The following is a 13,525-nucleotide window of genomic DNA, read 5'->3' as shown; positions in this document are numbered from 1 at the left end:
GGACACAATGACAGATACCACTGGGGCGACTGTCCCTCTCCATGGTCTCCCATCCAACTACGAACCAGGCCCAGACCTGCTTAGCTTCCGAAATCTAACGAGATCGAGCAATGACAGATTGGCCACATCAGTTACATAATAGAGCATGATTAATCTGCTGGACTATTGACCGATGTTGATTAATCGGTGATAGCTAGCTATTATCTACTTGAAGGCAAAACATCCTTATTGAAGGGTATTGATATTTACCAAGGCCAAAACAAACATGGTCAAAAACTGCAGGCATTGGAGACTGTGAGGGTTTTTAGAATCATGAAAGTGAATATTTACATGTGTATATATATATGAAACAACTTATGTGAGGTTCAACCTGAATTGATTGAATACTAATTCAGATTTTTGTTTTTTTGATTGAAAATAGTTTTTGTACCACCAGAAAGATGAGTTCCCCAATTTGAGAAGCTGGTCAAAATCAATATAGTGTGTTGCAGAGTGCCAAGTAACCGATCCTTTCTGCGTTTTGCTGCTTGGAAAGGTCAAGAATTACCTTGAAAATTAGAGCCTATGTTGTGATTTGAGCCTGTGGTATGTAGAGTTGCTCAAGAACTTGGACCAAGCCAGGACTGAAGATGTTATCTCATCTCAGATAGCAGAGTTGTTGTCCTGAACACCCATCATAAATGCACGCAACGTGAATTTATCTCTGCACTTTCTCTCAGGCTCCTCTTAAACAGAGGAATTTAGCATAATCAGATGCATTATTCTATTCGGAGTTTCCAAAAAGTGAGATGAGAAATCCCAGTTCTGATAGTTGTAATCTAACTGGTGGACATCGAGGAAACGCAGGTTGTCAGTCACTGTGCGGTGATTATCCGATTATGGAAGCGCTCAAATTCTCCGTGGCTGTGGAAACCTCATTGGATAATAAACACCGCCTCCTCTTCACTATTTGCCAGCCGACACAACTGCACAACGACATGAGTCATCAGCGGTTGAGAACACACACAGTCAAGCACATACGCGGCCAAAGGCATTCACACACACACAGTCACTGCAGTCTTCAGAAATACTTATTCATCGAGTCGTCGCTCGTGCTGAACGCAGTTTGACTGTATTTTGTCAACCTGGTAACATGAGAATCAATTATTGCTCTAAAAATCCACATAGTTTACACAACCTGCCTATTCTACAGATGTTGGTAAAGTCCCTGTTTTTTCAGACCACCATCCCTCAAACTAACCTCCACCGCAGGCCCATTGTTAAGCTCAGCTTTAATGCTAACAGTGGGAAAGCAGTGACTATCACACATGATTGTATATTCTTAGTACAAAGCCATACACAGCCTCACCTGGATCCCATTAGCATTAGTTTGATTTCTAATACCAACCACATGGGACACACTATGCACACTCGCTAAAAACACGCACACACACAAACGTCTATTATAAATTCCACAGTAATTCAAAGGAAAAAGTCTGAATGAAGGGGAGGGAATTGACTCCACCTCATATTGGGCCCTATTCTCCGATCTAGGCTTAAACGCTTTTTTACGCGCCTGCAGTTACACGCCTCTCTCCTGCACGTATTCTACAATGCAGGTTCCTGACACGCACACCACGTGTAAATCAACCAAAAGCGCGTAGTCTGTCAATAAAGGCGGTCTGAGGCAAAGGAGGCGTACTGGGCCATGATGTCATTTTTTTGGGGCTGTTTAGAAATCAGGGAACATGGAGTTTTCCTAATGCTTGTAAATGTATTTGAAATCCGTGAAAAATTATTAAGTGCACTTTTAATTTGAAATGCCTTTGTTGATAAACAATGTAACAGGTTTGTTTGTGTGGAAAGCCTGATTTCATTAACTCGTCTTCATCATCATCATCATCATCTGTCATCAATGTTTCACTTGTTATTTACTCTTGTCATGCGATCAAACTGTGGCTTTACGTTATACACAGCGTTAAAATAGTTTAATCAGTCTGACGTCTGTCAGAGTTTCATTTACCGAGCTGCAGCAGCTGGCGCGCACACCGCGGCACACAGCTGATCAGCTCTGCGACGCACCCCCTTCCAGGACAAGGAGTGGACGGTATGAGTAAAATACAATTAAATGTAACGCATTTTGTCCCGTTTAGAACTGGTAAATATTAGATATGCTGATGGTCAATCCTTTGGCATGCTTGTGTGACTCCCCCCACTACCCCCGTGACAGCCTGACAGTGTCGCTTTGGATAGATTATTTCAGGGAGTCTCTGCTGCAATATTATGCGTCCGTGTGGCTTCAATTGTAATTAAGTCCAAACTTCTTGTGCAATGTAATGTTTCACCTTCTCGGGGCGCTGCACTTATTCTAGGTTCAGAGGAAAATAAATTAAGCAGACGGGAGAATACGTGCAAGGCCAGATTGAATGGGAACGCCCACATTTCAGGGCCGCTCCACCCACAGTGCGTAACTGGGATGGAGACGCGCAGTGACTGACTTAAGTACAGGGGGAGAATAGTGCGCAGCCAAAAACAGCGTCGCTGCACTGCTTTACTGACTTACACGCATGGGAGAATAGAGCCCATTGTAACTAACATGCATAAATCCCTTTCTTACTGTAAAATACGACCAGATCATCCTTCAAATTTTTCATCAAGTAAACATCAACTAGAACCGTTGGTACTTGTTACAACAGAGAAACATGTGGTTAAAAATGAAAGCTGCTTGAAAAAACTTAGAAAGCACTGTTGTTGTTTTCCATCATATTTAACCTATAAAACCATTGCCTACTGAATCAGTAGGATGTCGTATAGTTGAAATCAATTAAATCCATCTTGATTCCTCTGAGAACTAAATTTGCCATTGTCCCTCTGTAATATTATCATCTCATTTATCTATTGCTTTGAATCTCTTTGAGTGTCTCTTGTCCACTACGGCTCCCAATTGGCGGTTTGCAATATTCCCATGACTGCGACATTTCCCCTCTCTATTATGTTTGGCCATTCAAGCTTTTTAAGAACCTAATGCCTTTGCCCTCTGGTGTCAGCCCACTACTTAGTAACATGGCCCGCCCCTGGCTTTCCCAATTTAAGCATAATTTGATGGATTATCATGTAATTTAACATTTACAGGGGTGTGTGTGTTTGGGGAAGGGGGGGGGGGGGCAACACTAGTGCAACACTAACAGGTCATAAACAATAAACAATGCTCTATAGATGCTTTAAAATGGTATATCTAATTGGAGAGACAACGCAAAACCAACAATAATAGTTGTGTCAACATGTGTAAACTGTCTCTTTGTAGGGTCTTTACTTAAGAAGGAAAGCAGAGTAATTTAGGAGATTAGCAAAGGAATGAGGATGGAAAATTACTGTGTGTGTGAGCATTCACTGGTATATGCTTGTGTGTCCTCCTGGTGCATCCTCGGCCCATCAACCCTGCTCTAACGCAGAGGAGAAGCCCATCAGCTTTGCAATAAGAGGCTACGGAGGTTTTAGCGGGGGCCATGACAGACAGACAGCTGCTATTAAACTCTGATTGTTTCAGGTTCACAGGGTGTGAAAGGGTCTGATAGAGGGGCTGTGATCCCCATGAGGGTGGTCCTTATCCCCCCACCTCACCTCCCTCATTCTGGAAGGTGGGAAGGGGGTGTCAGGGAGGAGGAAGGGTATGTGTGTGTGTGTGTGTGTGTGTGGGGTGGAGGGGGTGTAAGGCATCACGTGACGCATGTTTTTTGCTGAGCGTACTAAAATGGAATCTGGACAAAAACACACCACTTGTTGCTGCCTGACTCTGGTTACTTGGGGGTCACTGGTTATGTGGGGGTCACATGAGCACCAAGTGAAAGCGTATCATCCACATGATTAGTGCGAGACAGAGATATAAAAAGTAGCTCTAATCATACATTTGACAATCTAGTTAATTTCATGCCTCCTAATGGATATTAATTGATCACTAAAATCAACATTAACTGTAACTCGTTCCTTCTTTGTTTTCCACTGAAATAGTGATGCATGCATTCCTTTACAATCCAATTGTATTCACTGTGACAGACTTATCAGTGCTACTGATATGTGATTGATAAAGCTCATCGGTTCTCACCTGTGGCTGGATATATCAGGATGGCTGCTTCCTGTAGGCTCTATTTGTTTAAGAGCACTACCATTAAGGGGGCCTATTGGCCCTTACAGACTTGATAAATACTGGGGAGGACAAGGAAGCTCCCCTGCAGAGCTTTTCATACGTGACCAAAGGACAAGTGCATTCTCCTGCATCCAAGCCTCTGCTAGATTAACCTTGAAATAAGTTCAGTGCCTACATTTATGCAATATACTCAAAAAGATGATGTCATTAATCAGCACTAGAGCCTTGAACGATTAGTTGCTCACGCTCATTTTTTTTCTATCACAGATTAATCAACAGCGGTCAAATGCTCTAATATGTAACTGAAATATTGTTTATTTTTGCGCCATAGATACTCTGTGGTTCTGTGCTGTGCTTTCTGAATTTTAAGATGCCACTTTTGAATCAGCAGTATTTATTATTACAAAGTTAGAGCACTGGGAGAAATGCAGTTGTACATTGTTTACAGTTACATGTAACCTTTATATATATTCATGTTTACTGTTTGAGATTTGAGCAACATTATCATTATTTTTGAATATTTATTTCACATTGTTTTCATGAAATACTGTTTGCTTTTTCTTATTTATCAGTGGTTTTAAAGTCTTAAAGTTGATAGGGTTACTAATTAAAATTCCTGATTAATTTAATTTAGTGTGCTTTGCTTTTTTTTCTTCAATCATATTTTGGGTATACTTAATCCTTAAATCCTCAAATCAAAGATAAGTTACTCTTTATCTCTACTGCGTATGTTTGTACTGTGTTTGTTGATGATTTTAAATAATTTTACTGATTATTTTAAATGATGTTCTTGTAGATTTTAAGCTGTTGAATGCTTTCTGTTGCACTTTTTGATCATGTAAAGCCCAATGAGTTGCCTTGTGTATGAAATGCGCTATACAAATAAATTTGCCTTGCCTTGCCTAAGATTTTGTGCTCATTTACAGTATGCATCCTGTGTATATCAATGTTCTCATTTCGTAAATCAACCGATGTATTGATTATCGGCAACATGTTTCCAGATCACACAAAAAAGTGCAATAACAGTAAAAACTATGTTATTTTAAAATCAAAGAAGAATAAAAGCACGTCTAACTGCAACTCTGTCTCAGTAGAATTACAACAAAATAAATGTTGGTGCATTTAACGGTACATTTGTGGCTGTGCTTCCTTGTCTGTACGGGTGTGTGTGTGTGTGTGTGTGTGTGTGTGTGTAAATAAATACTGTTAAAAAGAGGTTTCGAGTTTGTGTGCCCAGCACTTTTCACTGTCACTTGGGTATAAATAAGAGTTTGCCTTTTCTATTGAGTCCAATGTTGACGCTCTTCAGTCCAGGGTCACCACATGAAGACCGCTCGACCTAATCTTCCCACATTAGCAGCTACAGCCAACTCTTACAAAGATAATTAGATTAGAATACATAATCTATAGCAGATTAGGGGTGGATTATGACTTGTTTTCCTTGCATGCTTCTAGTGTTTTCCTAAATTGTTAAGGAGCCGTCAGAGAGCACTCGGTAAAGTCATCGAAAGAGTTATAAGTCATCCAGTTAACAGAGCCGTTTGCAGGGGCTTCCTGCCCTCTGAAGCCTCACACACAGTGGGTCTATGGTGGTGGTGTTGTTTAGTGGGTGTCCTGGCAGAAGGCTCTAGCTCACATTTGGGGAAAAAAATATTGGCACCTCAAGCATTTCAGGTTACAAGAACCAGCTGTTCTCGGGTGGCCTACCCTGTTCAGTGCAGGATGGTTTGGAACAGTGAAGACGCCTTTTCAACTATTAAAAACTGACTTAAACTGTTAGTTTCATATGGTTAAACATATGCAAAAAAAATCCCAAATAATGTGTATAATGGTGTTCTGTCACCAGGCCAATACAAATGTGGTAAAATCCCAACAGGCAGATGGAGTTTGGAGAGGTTACATCCAAACCATGAAGCTTCTTCAGTTTTCCACTGAAACAACTTATTGGAAATACTCAGAGCAGAACTTTTAAACTATTAAAAGGTGAGTAAAAAGGTTAAATAGGCTATTTTCCACCCAAAAAAAAAAAAAAAAAACCCAAATAATGTGTAAGAGGGTGTTCTGTCACCAGGCCAATATAAATGTGGTAAAATCACAACAGGCAGATGGAGTTTGGAGAAGTTACATCCAAACCATGAAGCGTCTTCAGTTTCCTACTGAAACGACTTAGTGGAAATACTCCATAAAGTATAGTATCAAGTTAACCACATACAAACAAACAAAAATAAATAAATAAATAAATAAATAAATAAATAAATAAAGCGTGAAGATCAGGAAACACAAATGGTGAAGTTGAGGTTTTGTTTGTAAAGATAAGGTTTTTCAAGAAATTTTAGATTTTTTTTTTTCCTGAAAAACCTTATTTGGATAAACAAAACGTCAACTTAACATACTGTTAAAAAATAAAATAAAATAAAAAAAAAGACAAAATGAAGTACAAATGGTGAACTGTGGGGGTGGGGTAAGGGTAAGTGAATCGTTAAAAAACAAGAAGACGACCATCACCTGAAGAAGAGGACATCCTGACAAGACAACAACAGGGGTGTGAAGCTATTTGTGGGACCACACAAGACACAACGCTTTTGGTTCAGTTTAGAAAGTAGAAAACGTGTTGTTTTTTTTTTGGTGTGGTGTTTTTAAAAGAAAAACAGTGCCTGTGCATTGGTTCTTACCTCAGGTCAGAGCAGAAACATTCAGCATAAAAACTTTGTGACTCGTGTCCCAGAAAGCGCCGACAAAAGTTCCCACAGCGGTCTCTCTCTCTCTCTCTCTCTCTCTCTCTGCTTTGTTGCCCTTTGATGGAGATGCCGGTGGATACTTCAGTCAAACTCACAAGTGCTTTCCTTTCTCCTCACAGCGACTTTTCCCCAACAATGGTCTTCTTCACAGTCCCAGTGGCTGATAAAAACCTGAGCCCCATGTCGGGTCGGAGAGTCCCGCACAGCCCCGGAGCCGCTGCTGCTGCACACTCAGTCAATGCGGGAATGCGGAGCCTTTCTCCCCTTCCTCCACCTCCTCCTCCTCCTCCTCCTTTCTCCAGCCTGTGGACCACCCCGAAACAGGAAGTTCACTTTTTGTTTTCCTTTTGCCCTCAAACTTTACCACGCACCCCAGAAAAAACAACAAAAAATGTGTCTAATTTACACACAACTCCACCGGAAGAACTCAATTAGATACACTATACATGATTATTACAAACACGTGTGTTTTATAACATGTTGCACGGAGTCGTTTGAAGTATTGTGAAGTGTTTATTTTGTATTTTTAATGTTTCTTGAACGTTGTTGTTTAGTGTAACTCCATAGCAGACAGTGGGAGCAGCAGCAGAGACGTACTATGGAGATGGATGCTGCAGACAAGTCCAACACAAAACCAGGACTGGATTTCAGTCTGCAGACTGGGAGCAGTGGAAGCGGTGGTAAATGTCTTCTTCAACCACTAACTGCACAGGAATGTCAACACCAGATAGTGCTCACTCGTAGTCCACCCCACAAATGTCAGTATTTTATTTAAACAATCAGCACGATACGCTGGGAAAACTATGGAAGCCCTTCCCCATTTCCGCCACTAAAAAATAAAAAAAAAAAATCACCACGGAAAGTCATAATTATGGGAAACAAAGTCATAATTATGAGAAAGAAAGTCATAATTATGAGATAGAAAGTCATAATTATGAGAAAGAAAGTCATAATTATGAGATAGAAAGTCATAATTATGAGAAAGAAAGTCATAATTGAGTTAGTAAAGTCATAATTATGAGATAGAAAGTCATAATTATGAGAAAGTAAGTCATAATTATGAGATAGAAAGTCATAATTATGAGTTAGTAAAGTCATAATTATGAGATAGAAAGTCATAATTATGAGAAAGAAAGTCGTAATTATGAGTTAGTAAAGTCATAATTATGCGATAGAAAGTCATAATTGAGTTAGTAAAGTCATAATTATGAGATAGAAAGTCATAATTATGAGAAAGTAAGTCATAATTATGAGTTAGTAAAGTCATAATTATGAGATAGAAAGTCATAATTATGAGATAGAAAGTCATAATTATGAGAAAGAAAGTCGTAATTATGAGTTAGTAAAGTCATAATTATGAGATAGAAAGTCATAATTATGAGAAAGAAAGTCATAATTATGAGATAGAAAGTCATAATTATGAAATACTTAAACACATTTACAGCAGCTTGTTCATGTGGTGAGCTGACACTGAGAGATGGCTGATCAGACTATCAAAGACTACTTTAGACGGGGCTTTACATATGATGAAATACTTTGTTTGCTTGCAAATTCACATAGAAATATGCTGAGTAAACGCACCATTGAAAAGATACTAAGCAAAAAGAGGCTCTGGCGTCAAAAGGATAAAACTGATGTGGCTGAAGTAGAGCATGGTTTATTGAACAACAAATGGAGATTTCTGGTCAGTGCCATGGGTACAGATGGATGTACCAAAAATGTTTCTATCTCATAATTATGACTTTACTAACTCATAATTATGACTTTCTTTCTCATAATTATGACTTTACTAATTCATAATTATGACTTTCTTTCTCATAATTATGACTTTCTTTCTCATAATTATGACTTTCCTTGGTGATTTTTATTTTTTTTTGTGGCGGAAACGGGCTTCCATAGAAAACAAATTTTCTAACCATGTTTTCATATATATATATATATATAGGAGAAAATATGGTTAGTTTTACCCTACTGATGATGTGTAGTTGCAATAGTAATTACTATAGGATTATATGGTTACTATAGTATATATATATATATATATATATATATATATATATATATATATATATATATATATATATAAATCACTAAATTTGATTGAGTGATGACAATTCATTATTTTCAATTATTTTACAAATGAGAATTTTATACAAGTTAATTTTAGTCAATATTTAGTCATCAGGAGTCAGGCTTATTTGTCTTATTATGCTCATGTACTTCCAGGCATTCTTTTGCATTTTAATACTTTCCCTTTTGACAGACGCTCTGTCCATCAGTGGTCATTTTGACAACAAATTTTGATTTAGTCTCGACTAAAATGCAACTTAGGTTTAGTCTTTAGGTTTATATTCTAGTTTTAGTGAAATAAATGACTTTTAGATTTCAAGTAAATCTGTTAAGGATGTAGTCGACTAAAATATAAAGCATAAGACCTTTTTTTGTTTTTTTTTTTTAAAGATTCAGTTAGCTTTTATCAACCTGATATGAGATGGTTTGTAAATATACACAGATTTGATTGGCCTGTACTACAAAGCTGGATTTCCTCTTATCATGCTATGCCCTGGTTAACTTCTTACCGGGGTAAATTGCCATGGTAACTTACTCTGGCATGTTGCTGCATGGATCGAATCTGACAGCTGACAGGAGAGAACGAATATTTATGGATTGATGGAATCCTTTCATTCATCCGATGACATCCTATAGGAAAGATGTAGATTTGTATCTAATAGACAGACCTACATTTGTCAGCTGATACAGTCTGCTAGCGTCGGATGCTCAGCGCTAAGAGCCTCAGTCCTGTAAGATAATACAGGCTGTATAAAATACAAATATAGCTGTATGAACAAAGCATCCGAGCCACAGAATGAGGCAGATTTCGTGAATTTGTGAATAGAAGCATTCCTTCTTTCCTGATGCAGCAACAGTGTTGTTTTTTGGTCTGAATTATGGATTTTAATTCTTCATTTTTTTTAAAGAATGATTTCTCATAGCGACGTAAATTGCTCTACACAGTTTCTCCGTGTTTGTGATTGGTCTGATGCATCAATCTCCACCCCTTTTATGGGAGCGCGCACTGTTCCAGTTTGGAAAAACCCCGGGTCAAGTTAACATGTTGATAACCAGCTTCGTAGTACAGCTGCTCTGTTACGGTGAGCGTTTGGTTAAGTGAAGTCCGTTAACGGAGAGATATCCCGGATATTTTTATCCAGCTTCATAGTACAGGCCCGATGTGATCAATGCCTCCCACATCACATCAGTGCCGCAAATACAACCACTTTACTTAGCCGCTTGTCCCACCTTCAATGCAACAAACCTAGTTTTGATTGGATATGTAGAACTGCGTAATTGTACTTAAAGGAATTTTTTTTTTGAACTTCAAGACATTTTTTGGTGATTAAAGAAAAGTTTCTTTGTATGTGTAAAACATGCTGTAATTGCATTTTGAAGCATGATGTAAACTACCAGTCAAAAGTTTTAGAACACCACACTTTTTTCAGTTTTTTACCGAAAATTATTCAGTTTATTGTGTCATTGCACTTTGAAATGAAAGCATAGGACAAATAAGCAATTTGAGTTGAAAAAGAAATGATGGAATCTATGAACAATACTGTTCACCTGATGCTCATGATAGTCTGGTACCACAGTGTGTTCCAACACTGCTTTTATGTAGACAGGCGGGGTTGGAAGTAACCAAGAAAAGCTGGAACACCTGTAGGAATTAGTAGCACCAGCTTTCAAGGCTGATTCAACCTTCATTGCTGCAGAACAGCTTTAAATTGTTAACCCACTTCATGTTCCCTGAAAAAGATCTATTTGTAGAATTCTGAAATGTATATTATTTTTCAGTTTTGGGTAACCAAACCTTTTTTTTAACCTCTGGCTGTTCAGTACTTACGTTTGTACCATTTCAAGCTGTTCATTGGACTTGCACGACTTGAATTGCAATAAATAACTGGAAAAATAGGGTGTTCTAAAAGTTTTGACCAGTATTGTATTTGTTTGATAGGTATGTTTTTTTATTTGCAAAACACAATGCATTTGTTTTTGAATGATATTTTTTTATTTTTCAATCCCATTGGGTTTGTTTGTGAATCATTGGGCATCGGTAAAGTGTTTTGTGTGATTGTGAAGTTTCGGCATGCTTTTAACACACACACACACACACACACACACACACACACACACACACACACACACACACACACACACACACACATACACACACGCATACACAAATAAACAACATTTTCTCCAGTGGCTCAAGCTTGAACAAAGGCTCTCTGAGTGAAAAAAGAGACCTGGTTAAATAATTTATGAATACGTTTTTCTATGTGAAGTTTGCATGTTCTCCCTCTGGTTTTACCCACAGTCCAAGAAGGTCTATGATAGATAGTAGGGGTGGGCCGATACACTGAGTTTATGATACAATTCACACTATTGTGAGAAAAGAAAAAAGACATAAAATGATGAATTGGAAAATGGCCAATATTTTTATTTAACTCTGTGAGCCTTTCAAATTTCAAGAAAAAAATATAAAAAAGAAAGAAAATGTCTATTTGTACGGTTGACGTACGGCCATACTCCGGTGCTATTGGTATGGTTACTGAAGTACACGTACGTAGCATTTTAGGTTTAGGATTAGGGTTAGGTTTAGTCTTAGTCACGTGACCTAAACTGGCCAAATAGGAGCGCTGCGTACAGATAGAATGTCAGTATATTGATAAGACAACCGTACAGATAGCCACTGCCAAAAATAAATAAGACCAAATTTTCCTTCTTTTCTTTTATGCCGCCGGCATCCGAAGACCTAGCATGGCACTTACTGTATGTCATCAGATCTTTTAGCACGATATATCATCCTACCACTTTTAGATGGAGTCCCTAAATCACCTAAATAATTAAATCAGAGTAAAAAATAATAACTAGAAAATGAAGTTAATCTTTCTCATTAACAACAACAGGAACTCTCAACTGAAGAGATTACGTGATCTCTGCAACACTGACGTTTATTTTTGTGTCTCCGATCAAAGAATAGATACGTGACAGTTGGTGACCGAGGAAGAGGCTAAAGTTCACTGACAACATACGGCCAGTGTTAAAACAGATTCTGTCAATGAGAGTTTTTGGGCTTTAGTCCCGATATAGCTGCTGCTGAGCCAAGCAGGGAAGTGTTGGCTGCAGAGTGGCCCACAGATGCTGGAGCCATATGCTTCACCTGACTAAAACAAGATTCACTCCAGATTATCAATGAGTGGGATTAAAACGTGAGAAAAGCAGATCCAGTAGACAGACATGTCCTTACTACACAGGTCTATTCTAGTATAGGTTTAATTTAGTCCTGTTCCAACACATTTTACATGACTTTGAATAATGAAACATTAACATTTTTTTTTTAATCACATTGAGTTCTGTAGCTATAGGACAGGTTGAATTATCAATAAACTGAAGGGTTTTTCAAAATTAGAAAAGAATTTGTGCAGCACCGTAATAAGGAACGGGTTATGAAACACACAAAATAACTTAAAATTATTATTATTTTTTGTTTGGAAGTAATACTTATTGTGCTTCACTGTGTCTCAGGTTTAAAAAAAATCATTCCCCCATGTCTTGAAATAACAGGGTTACCAACAAACATTCAGAAAATTTCAGAATTGATGCAAGAAACATTTTTTTTCATGGGTTTTACAGCACCAGAAACTTCATTCAATGAATAATCGAGACACCTCTAATATTGTCAAACCTTTAGTCATTATTGTAAAGTGTATTTGACAAGTAGCTAATAGGAGGACATTTACTCAATGAAGCGTGGAGAGGAAAGGTGAATGAGACTGAAAGAAAAGTTACAGATGTCCATTTTCTAATCTCATTGAGGGCTTAAAGTGGCAGATGGATCAGCACTGAGGTGAACACCGTCCTGCAACTTATACTGAGACAGATAACTTTAATGAAGTTACATTTATATCACATTTATACAACAGCCTACCCTTGAGTGCAGGGTAAACTAGCACTAAAGTGTTAACCTGCAAAACAATGTGCACATTAGCCAAATGGGAAGGAGAGAAAGCATCTGTCTGTAAGCCTCGGGGCAGCTGGACACCATCCCTTTGTGCAGCAAAATCCACCAAATCTTTGACAGGATTTGTTTTTCCATTACAGATGGTCCCTTGCACATGTTTCCTCCCATTGGCCAGGGGTCCCACCCACCCTGGCAGTCCTGCAGGTACAATATAAAAGGGTTTACCACGCTTGCCTCAGTTTCCTGAGAAAACTGCAGGGAACAATGTGGGAGAAGGACGACTTTAAAATGAAGGCTGGACACTTTTAAATACTGCAGACAGGAAAGGTACGTGATGCACATAAGGATAAGATGGGAGCATAAAGTAATGATTTTTTTATTTTTTCATTTTTTTTAATGCATGCAAACATTTCAACTATAGACATTTGAGGAATTATCAGCTTTGTGAAACGTGTATTTTTTATGACATATCTAACATTTAAAGTGCATTAGCACCACATTGAGAATAGGATTGTGTGTTTTAATGGAATGTTGACTAATATTATCATTTTTATTTTCATTTTGAGTGAAAATTCGCAGATGTATTTCATCATTATCATTATTGTACTAATAATGTAATGTTTGATTACCTTTTTTTTTCCTTTT

General features: G+C 38.0%; 1 protein-coding gene across 3 annotated transcripts in view; it reads right to left on the bottom strand.

Moving 5' to 3' along the window:
- The window catches only part of gli1 (GLI family zinc finger 1), a 58,192-nt gene extending 51,082 nt beyond the window's left edge, over nt 1-7,110 (bottom strand). For all 3 annotated transcript variants that reach the window (XM_028447551.1, XM_028447552.1, XM_028447553.1), the window contains exon 1: nt 6,796-7,110. The gene's annotated coding sequence lies outside the window, so the exon portion shown is untranslated. The remainder of the gene's footprint in view (nt 1-6,795) is intronic.
- Between the last annotated feature and the right edge of the window lie 6,415 nt (nt 7,111-13,525).

This window comes from Gouania willdenowi, chromosome 5 (genome assembly GCF_900634775.1).
Source record: "Gouania willdenowi chromosome 5, fGouWil2.1, whole genome shotgun sequence".
Lineage (NCBI taxonomy): Eukaryota > Metazoa > Chordata > Actinopteri > Blenniiformes > Gobiesocidae > Gouania > Gouania willdenowi.
Note: the sequence above shows the minus strand (reverse complement) of the source record. Positions and strands in the feature narration are given on the sequence as shown.